Source organism: Triturus cristatus, chromosome 11 (genome assembly GCF_964204655.1).
Source record: "Triturus cristatus chromosome 11, aTriCri1.1, whole genome shotgun sequence".
Taxonomy (NCBI): Eukaryota; Metazoa; Chordata; class Amphibia; order Caudata; family Salamandridae; genus Triturus; species Triturus cristatus.
In genome coordinates this window covers 81,660,262-81,668,736 of record NC_140594.1, presented here as the reverse complement: position 1 = coordinate 81,668,736, position 8,475 = coordinate 81,660,262, and the positions used below count along the sequence as shown (strand labels likewise).

The following is an 8,475-nucleotide window of genomic DNA, read 5'->3' as shown; positions in this document are numbered from 1 at the left end:
TGCGTGCCACCGCTGGTCACTTCCAGGTGCCGCCGGAGCCCTGCGTGCCACCACTGATCACCTCCACGTGCCACCGGAGCCCTGTGTGCCACTGCTGGTCACCTCCACCTGCCGCGGAGCCCTGCGTGTCACCACTGGTTACCTCCACGTGCTACCAGAGCCCTGCGTACCACCACTGGTCACCTTCACGTGCCGTCGGAGCCCTGCGTGCCACCACTGGTCACCTCCACGTGCCACCGGAGCCCTGTGTGCCACCGCTGTTGGAAGCACTGTCCACGGCCACTACCCTCCACGTGCCACCCTTGGTCACCTCCAAGTGCCACCGGAACCCTGCGTGCCACCGCTGATCACCTCCACGTGCCACCGACCCTTGCGTGCCAGGGATGGTCACCTCCACGTGCCACCGGAACCCTGTGTGCCTTCGCTGTTGGAAGCCCTGTCCACGGCCACTACCCTCCACGTGCCGCCCCTGGTCGTCCGATCCCACGAACCCGTCTGCTGGAGAGCAGGTGAAACCAGACCTCTGTGCCAATGCACCCGGAGCCCACGATGCCACCGAAGCCCTGCGTGCCTCGCCTGGTCACCTCCACGTGCCACTGGAACCCTACGTGCCTCAACTGTTGGAAACCCTGTCCACAGCCACTTCCACGTGTGCCCCGCTGCTCGGATCTCCTGTGCCAACAGAACCGGACGCCGTTGCGGTGCCACTGCTGGTAACCTCCACGCTGTTGGACCGCCTGTGCCACAGCCGCTAACCCCCACGTGCCACGGTAGTGTTGCGTGCGACCGCTGCTGGCCCCGATGTTCGGATCTCCTGTGCCAACACAGCCGGACACGCGGTACCACCGCCACTACCCTCGACTTGCCACCGGAAGCCTGGACTCAAAGGGTCACCGCTGCTCGTCTCCTCTGTACCTCTGCGCTGTCCGACTTCTAGTGCCGGAAAACAGGACCGGTTTCTGCCACCTCTGAAGTCCCCCTTAAGTCGCCTCTGCTGGACACCGTGTGTCACTGCCGGACCTCCCTTCGTACCCGCTGCCGGGCCCCTAGAGTGCGCGTGGCTCTGCTTGGCACGACGTCGCGGTACCTGCTGCGTTTTTGCGCACTTGTATAGCGCTAAATGCCGGTGCGCGCCGATCCTTAGCGCTTACTGTCTGTGCTCTCCGATCCTCAGCGCTTATCGCCTGTCTTCGCCGATGCTTATTCCTGCTTCACAAACATTAGCCAACTCCAAGAATCCCTATGTGCTTAGATATCAATGGGCGCGTGAAACGGACAGCCGCGCCATATTCCTGATGCCAGAAACCCTGCTCGGTGGTGCATCCCCGAGAAGAGAAGCGGGTTGGTTGTGCGCTTGCTGCTGAGATCTGTGTGCGACGAATCTGCAGGTCAGAAGGTCGTATTATGGACGCACATACTCAGCTTTTCATCCTTGTGAGGTCGACAACAAGAGTACAGCTTTCGATTGGATAATGATTGCGTATATAAGTTATTTGGCAAAAAACGCAAAGTGGCCAGTTTCCTGTGATAAAAACAAATGAATTGTGGATGGCTTCAGAGCACACATAGAGAGAGACCCCCGGAGCGCCCACTTGTCCGGCATTCGCTGCTTGAATCCGCTCTGTCCTCTCTTGGCTCGAGGGGCGTGGGGGAGATTCAGCAGGAAGGGTTGTCATCCCGGTAGGGAGGGCGACCCCTAACCCAGCCACTCGATCGGCGCTGCCAGAGCCACAGCGTTGCCGCACCCCCGCCGGAGCTGCCAGGCGGCCGCACCCCACGCAGACAACTGACTCTTAATAATGAACAGAAAGTGGCCACAAGAAAAGCCCTTGCACTGCCATCTGCGCGCGAGTTTCGCAATGGCACTGCCTCCCGCAGGATAGATCAAAGGGTTAATGCACCTGCTACAGAGATATGGGTGTAAACACCAAGTAATCTGCGTTGATGAACCTAAAAGGCTCAGCGGATTAACGCCCCTGCTGCAGAGATCTCTGTGTAATCTTGCAAATGGCACTGGCATGCATTTTAGTAAGATTTTCAGTGGGATAAGGTGCCTCCTGCGAAGATCTGGACGTAACTGCACGTCACAGATGCAAATTCTGGCAAAGTAGCCATGGGATCAATCGAGCTGCTGCTTAGATCTTTGTGCGACCTGCAAGACACAGGTGTGATTTCAATTCTATTGGTTTATCTGGGTAACATATCCCCGTCTAAGAACTATCTTTAACCTGGATGCCACTACTGTGGACTTCGGGTAGATGCCATCTTAGCATACTGCCCCTCCTCCCGAGGGCTAGTGTAATTGTATTGTGTTGTTATTGCATTTATATAGCGCTTACTACCCCTGACGAGGTGCTGAAGGGCTTTTCCGGCGAGTAGCACGCTACTCCAAAACCCATGAAGGATTAGTGTTGAATTAGTATAATGAAATATGAAAGTAAATTTATATGAAAGTTAGTCACAGACGTTAATTTAATAAAATAGCATAGTGGGTTAAGACACCTGTTGGAGTGCGCTGTGCTCAAATCTCTCGCTGTGGTTTGACTCGTTTCGCTTCCACCACGAACGAAACATACATAGGTCTTGTTTGACCCCCGCTCCTAACCGTACGTGATGGTGCTGATGTGTGAGGCCTGCTGTCAACTGCGTGAGCCGCCTTGCGAACACCCTAGCCACTGGTATAACCCTGGCAGCGAAGTTAAGCTTCCCAATCAGCCTTTGCAGCTCCCTGAGCGTCGCTTTGTTCTTACCGCACAAGCCTCTCACTTCCGCCCTAAAGTCCTCTACCTTGTCTTGGGGGAGCCTAGCCGTTCCGGCCACGGAGTCCAACTCTATGCCAAGGAATGTGAGCTGCGTGGAAGGGCCTACTGTTTTGTCTGTTGCCAAGGGAATCCCTAGCGCCCCCGCCAGCTCCACAAACGCTGTCAACGTGCTCCCACAGATTGGTGACTGGGCGGGACCCGTGAACAGGAAGTCATCCAGGTAATGGAGCTTCCCCCCTTTTGGGTGTCTATCGTGCAGTGCCCATTCTACAAATGTGGCGAACATCTCAAAGTATGCGCATGATATGGCGCAGCCCATGGGCATGGCTTTGTCAATATATAGGTCCCCTTCCCACTGGAAACCCAACAGATGAAAACTGGAGCGGTGGACAGGTAACAGACGAAAGGCGAACTCTATGTCTGCTTTGGCCATTAATGCCCCCCGCCCTGCCATTTTAACCATATCAATAGCATCGTCCACGGATGCATAGTTCACCGAGCATGCATCTGGGCTTAGGCCATCGTTCACTGAAGACCCTTCCGGGAAAGAGAGGTGGTGAATGAGCCGGAATTGTCCTGGCTCCCTTTTGGGCACGACCCCCAGAGGGGAGATCACCAGGCCCTTTTGGAGGTGCAGTGGTAGAGGGCTCTCTATCCTGCCCAATGACTTCTCCTTTGCCAATTTCTTGGTGACCACCCCTGGGTGCTGTCTAGTGGATTTCAAGTTCTCTGCCCCCCCCAGGGGAGGTGTGCCACTGAACGGTATAACAAAACCCTCTTCAAAACCCTTGACTAATGTTGCTGCGTCTGCTCTGTTGTGGTACTTATTTGCCAGTTCACGCAGCTGATGTATGTTAATTGGGGACCTGGCTAACTGGCAATCCTCCAGACCCCGCAGCTCCCCATCACGGTTTACTTTTCTTGTCCTTTTTGTCCCTCTTCTGATCCTGCTTGCCTCGACAACCAGCTGACGGGTGCCCACCCCCGCACTTGGAACATGCGTGCAGGAACTTACATGCTGCGCCCCACGTGCAATCTCCGGCATCAAATCTCCAGCAAATTGCCGGCGGGCCATTAGATGGGTTCGGTTTCCCCCCGCCAAACTTGGGCCTGTGGAACGCCTTCCCCTTCCCTCTATAGGAGCTCCGAAAGGACTGGTCACTCCTTCCTGCCCAGGCTTTTACCTCTTTGGCCACTAGCATCTTATGTATGAACCCAGAGACATCCTCCTCGTTCCATTCCATCTCTGGATGCCTCTGCATCTTCAACCTAAACCCTTTATCATACTCTAGCCATGCATCACCTGGGAATTGCCTTTGGGCCCAATGAATATTAGCTTCATATAGCCATAAATCCGCAGCGCAGCGCGGGAATTTCTCTACGATGATGCATGCCATAATTCTGAATGCATCCAACCAATTATCAAAGTTTCGCTCCTTCCTGGCGCCGCGCCTCTCCCTCCTGTCTTCCTCCTTCCTATCACAGGCTGTGAGATCCAACCCCTCCATTTGAACCTCCAGCAAGGAAAAAATATCTATGAATTCTTTCCGCCATATCCTTTCCTTGACCGCTACCGGGATAAGACTTGCTAAGCCCGTAGCCCTTGTGGTCAAGGACGCAGGGCCAGGGGATGGCCTGCTGTAGCCTTCAGTGGCCTGAGATTCACCTGCTGGGGTGCTTACGCCGCCAGTGTATCCCCATGCTGCCACGGGTGACCCCGCCTCGCCCTGGCTACTCTGCCCACTTTGTCCTTGCAGTCTAGCTTGCCGTGCCCACCCGGGATCTATCAGGTGCCATGGCAAGCCGGTCGTGTCATCTGCGCGCTGTGTCCGGGTTTCCCCGGCACCCTGCCCAAGACCCTTCAGTAATAAAGGCGCCATTGATTTCACGCATTCCTGCACAATAGTTGCAATATGCTCACCGCTTGTCGCTCTGCTGGGCTCTCCCTCGCTGTCGCCTTTTGGTGCGCCCCCGGCAGATGGGTTCCTCTTTTGCGGCTTCCTTCTGGGCACCTTCCTCTGCGCCAGCCCCGTTGTGGCAGTCTCCGGCGCTGCCGTCTTCAGCTTTTTTGGCGATGGTGGGTCAACGTCCTCCGATGCCTGCGTCTCCGCACTCTCCTCTCCTTCGAGGCCCAGATGTGGCTTCAGCCACTCCCTGCCGTGTACCTCAGCTGCCTCCTTGATGCGCTTGAGGAGCTCGGCAATTTCTTCCGACTGCCCTTCTGCCATTGCTGCTAGCGGGGTGCTGCCGCTCGCTTATGCACCAAAATGAGGAAGTATCTCAAGCTGATCCCCTTTTCCAAGCCCTCCGAGCCGGGTATCTGTTGTTTTATGCTGCTCGTGCTCTGAAAGGGGGAGGGGCGCGTGGTGCGCGCGATGTAAACACAGCCTGCCGCTGTCCGTGACCCTTGGCCCCCTCAAATCCTTCCGGCGCGTTCGTTCAGACGCCGTGTGCACCCGCGACCCGCGCTAGTCTTGATTCAGGAAGAAGGAGCTGCTCACCGTCCATTGTTGCTAAGGACTCCGGTAGGCTCCTCCCTCTTTTTTCCGGGGTTGCTCAGGGGGCCCTGGGACCGCTTCGCTGCGTGCTTGCGTCCCGCTGGACGCACCGGCGCCCAGTGCGCCTGCGCCGCTGCTGAGGAAGCGGAGCCGATACTTGGGACGGGACAGGCTGTCGGGGCGTTGAAGTCCTGAGAGCGGTGCAACCAGTGAGTATCACTTCGGGGCTGTGCGCCCGCCCTCCGCCGTCCTGTCCGCTCACTCCACCCCCACCGGCGAAGGCTGTAGTTGGGTCTCGTTCCCTGGGGCTCCGGTAGGCTCCTCACCCGGCGTTGTTGCAGGGATTGCTCCCCAGCGTTCTCCCGTTACTGGAGGGCGCTCCGCTCAACGGATGCAGGTCACCACCTGGGAGTCAGCAGCTGGCTGCCCTGGTCACCGCCGTCCTTGTTTCGCCGTTTCCTTGCGCAGTACTTCGTCCTTCGTCCGGGCAGCACTTCGTCCTTCGTCTGGATTTGCAGAAACCACGTCGGTGCGCCGCTCTCCCTGCTCCCCGAAGTTAGGAGCTCCCTGGGAGAGCGGCCCCTTATATTCCTCATCTTTGTTTTCCCACCGATCAGGCCTGCCCCCCCATTGGGGGGTTTGCGTCTTGTGTCGCCCCCCCATTGGCTGCGGGGGGGGAGTGGTAGCCGCGAGGCCAGCGCGTGGGCAGGAGGGGCTACTGCTCGCCGCTTCTGGTCGCCAAGGGCGCCCAAAACCGGTTCCTTCTTGGCACCTTCGGCGCGGCGCGGCGCGGGTTATGGCGCCGGCCCCTGAGCCTCTCCCCCCCTCCGGGGAGGAACGGCGGCCTCTGCAAAATCTCTCGCTGTGGTTTGACTCGTTTCGCTTCCACCACGAACGAAACAAGACGGAGGCCAGCATGGGCTTAGAGAGCAGGACATCCGTCCGCCCGCAGAGTTTCCTTTTTGGCTGTGAACTCAAAGCGGACAAGAAAGAATACTCTTTCGAAGGAGATGAGGATGAAAGTGAGCATCAGTTATCTTTGCGGACAGTCAGTTTAGGTGCTGGCGCCAAAGATGAACTTACCTGCATGAGCTATGAAGGGAAGCCCGTCAAGGTCATATTGGCATCTTTGAAACTTTCTGTGCAGCCCACGGGCTCACGTTTGAAACGTATTCTACTAAAATAATTCAGTTGATTAATGCAACTGCAGCAAAGATTTGAGTGACACATTTCATTACAATGGTGCGGTAGCTCAGTGGGTTAGTGCATCTGCTGAAAGTATCTGCATGCAGACTGCAAGACATAGGCCCTCATTTTGATGTCGGGTTGACTGCAAGGAGGCCCCCGGGGGAAGTAAGACCAGCGGTCTAGTCTTCCCCCGGGGAGTTCGCGCAGAAGGAAGGACAGGGGAGGAAGGGGTGGGATAAGGGGTGGGGTCGCAGGTAGGGTTAAAAGGGGCAGGAAGAGGAAGTCCTTCCTCTTCCATTCCCCAGCGCCTCAGGGAGGGTAGTTAGTGGAGCGTTGGCCACCCACCCACCCGGCAATTACATGACTAGTTGAGGAGGTCATGTTTTTCAGCGTGCCAGTTTAGGACGGGTTGTGTGTGTGTGTGTTGGGCGGATTGGGGAGGGGGGAGGAGTCCATGACGGGCATACTCACCCTCCCGGGGAGGGGGATACGGGGGAGAACGTGGGGGTGCGTCAGAGCAGTGGACGACGAATGGAGATGGTGGTGGAGTTTTGGAGGAGAAGTGAGGAAGCGAAAGGAAGTGAGAAGGTTGCGGTGTGAAGTGGGTATGGAGTAGTTGGAGTCTTGGAGAGTATGGGTAGTGAGGAATGTTGTTGTTGGGGATTGTTGGGGATTTGTGTTATGTTTCTGTTTATGGTTGTCCAACCCTGTCCTAATAAAATGGCCTTTTACGCAAAGTACCTTGCGTGGACTGATTATTGCGCGACCGACTGCCTGACGCTTGCGGTCCGACCGACATCTAGCTATGCAGTCCGACCGAGGCGGGGTTAGAAAGGAATCCCCCTACAATGGGGCGGAGCCTGCTCAGGCACCCAGTGGCATAGCTAGACGTACTGCCAACCTGGGGCAGCCCCAAAGTTTGCCGTCCGGGTGTAGGTAAGAGCGGGGGACCACCTGTTTGGGGTGGGGGTGTTTAGGCCGACGGACAACTTGTTCTCAGGTGCGGGGAAATGGTGGTAGTCAACGGACATGACTCCCACAGTCCCAAAAAACAGTGCTGCCATGGGTGAACCGCAGAGGCGCAACTAGAGCCAAATTTCGGGGGGGGGGGGGCTGAGCAAAAATTTCGGGGGGGGGGGGGCTGAGCAAAAATTTCGGGGGGGGGCTGAACTTTAAGCAATAGGAAGAGTGGAGCTGCAGGGGCTCTTAGAAGGGGTGAAACAACAGCGAGGCCTCATTAACATGCAAATGGTCTTTTAAAGACCTGTGAAGTGCTCGGGCGCGGCTGCTTTTTTGCCCGGGAAGGTGTCCGGGCTGCCACACACGAGGGGGGCTGAAGCCCTGTGAGTCCAATGGGTGTTGCGCGCCTGGTGAACCGCCCCTCCACCCCCCTTGCTACACTACTGCTGGCACCACCGTAGGGATTTCGATTTCCCTTTAAGCCAATCTTTCAATGGCGGGCTGACCGCCATGGAAAGGCTGTCAGAAACTAATTTTGGGGGGCACTAGCAGGGGCCGTTCCTCCACGGCCTCCGCTGTGAGGCCTGGGGGGAAAACATTGAGGCCCCACGTGCCACGCACCTCATGGTGCCTGGCACACGGTACATGGATGTTTGCAAGCAAACATTTTTCCAAAGCAGGTTGTGCAGCCGCTGTTTGCCGGCAGCTGCACAAGTCACAATAGAAAAATTAATGTTTCTGACCACCCATTTATGGGCGGTCTCATGGGTGGTCTCATCCAAATTCGTCGAATGGAACCGCCTACTACTAGTCGGTCGGTTTCCATTAAGACACGATGCTGGTCGGATGCTCGTCCGACCTCATGATTAGGGCCATAGGCTTATATTCTAGAGCAGTGGTTCTTAACCTTTTGACCTCTGTGGACCCCGACTTGATCATTACTGGAACTCGGAGTCTTCCACCAAATAATTATTCCAATCCGGGGTACCCCACGAGTCACTACTGGAAGCAGGAGACCCCAGTCTAAGCTATTTTGATGATTTGAACTGCAAAACAGTACACACATA

At 56.5% G+C, this 8,475-nt stretch overlaps 1 protein-coding gene across 2 annotated transcripts in view; it reads right to left on the bottom strand.

Annotated features, from left to right (window-relative positions):
* Positions 1–1,819, bottom strand: part of LOC146783278 (somatomedin-B and thrombospondin type-1 domain-containing protein-like) — a 404,714-nt gene extending 402,895 nt beyond the window's left edge. Inside the window, exon 1 of one of the 2 annotated variants that reach the window (XM_085633512.1) lies at positions 1–1,819. This exon is cut by the window's left edge and continues 331 nt beyond it. The gene's annotated coding sequence lies outside the window, so the exon portion shown is untranslated. The other variant, XM_085633513.1, reaches the window with a different exon arrangement.
* Between the last annotated feature and the right edge of the window lie 6,656 nt (positions 1,820–8,475).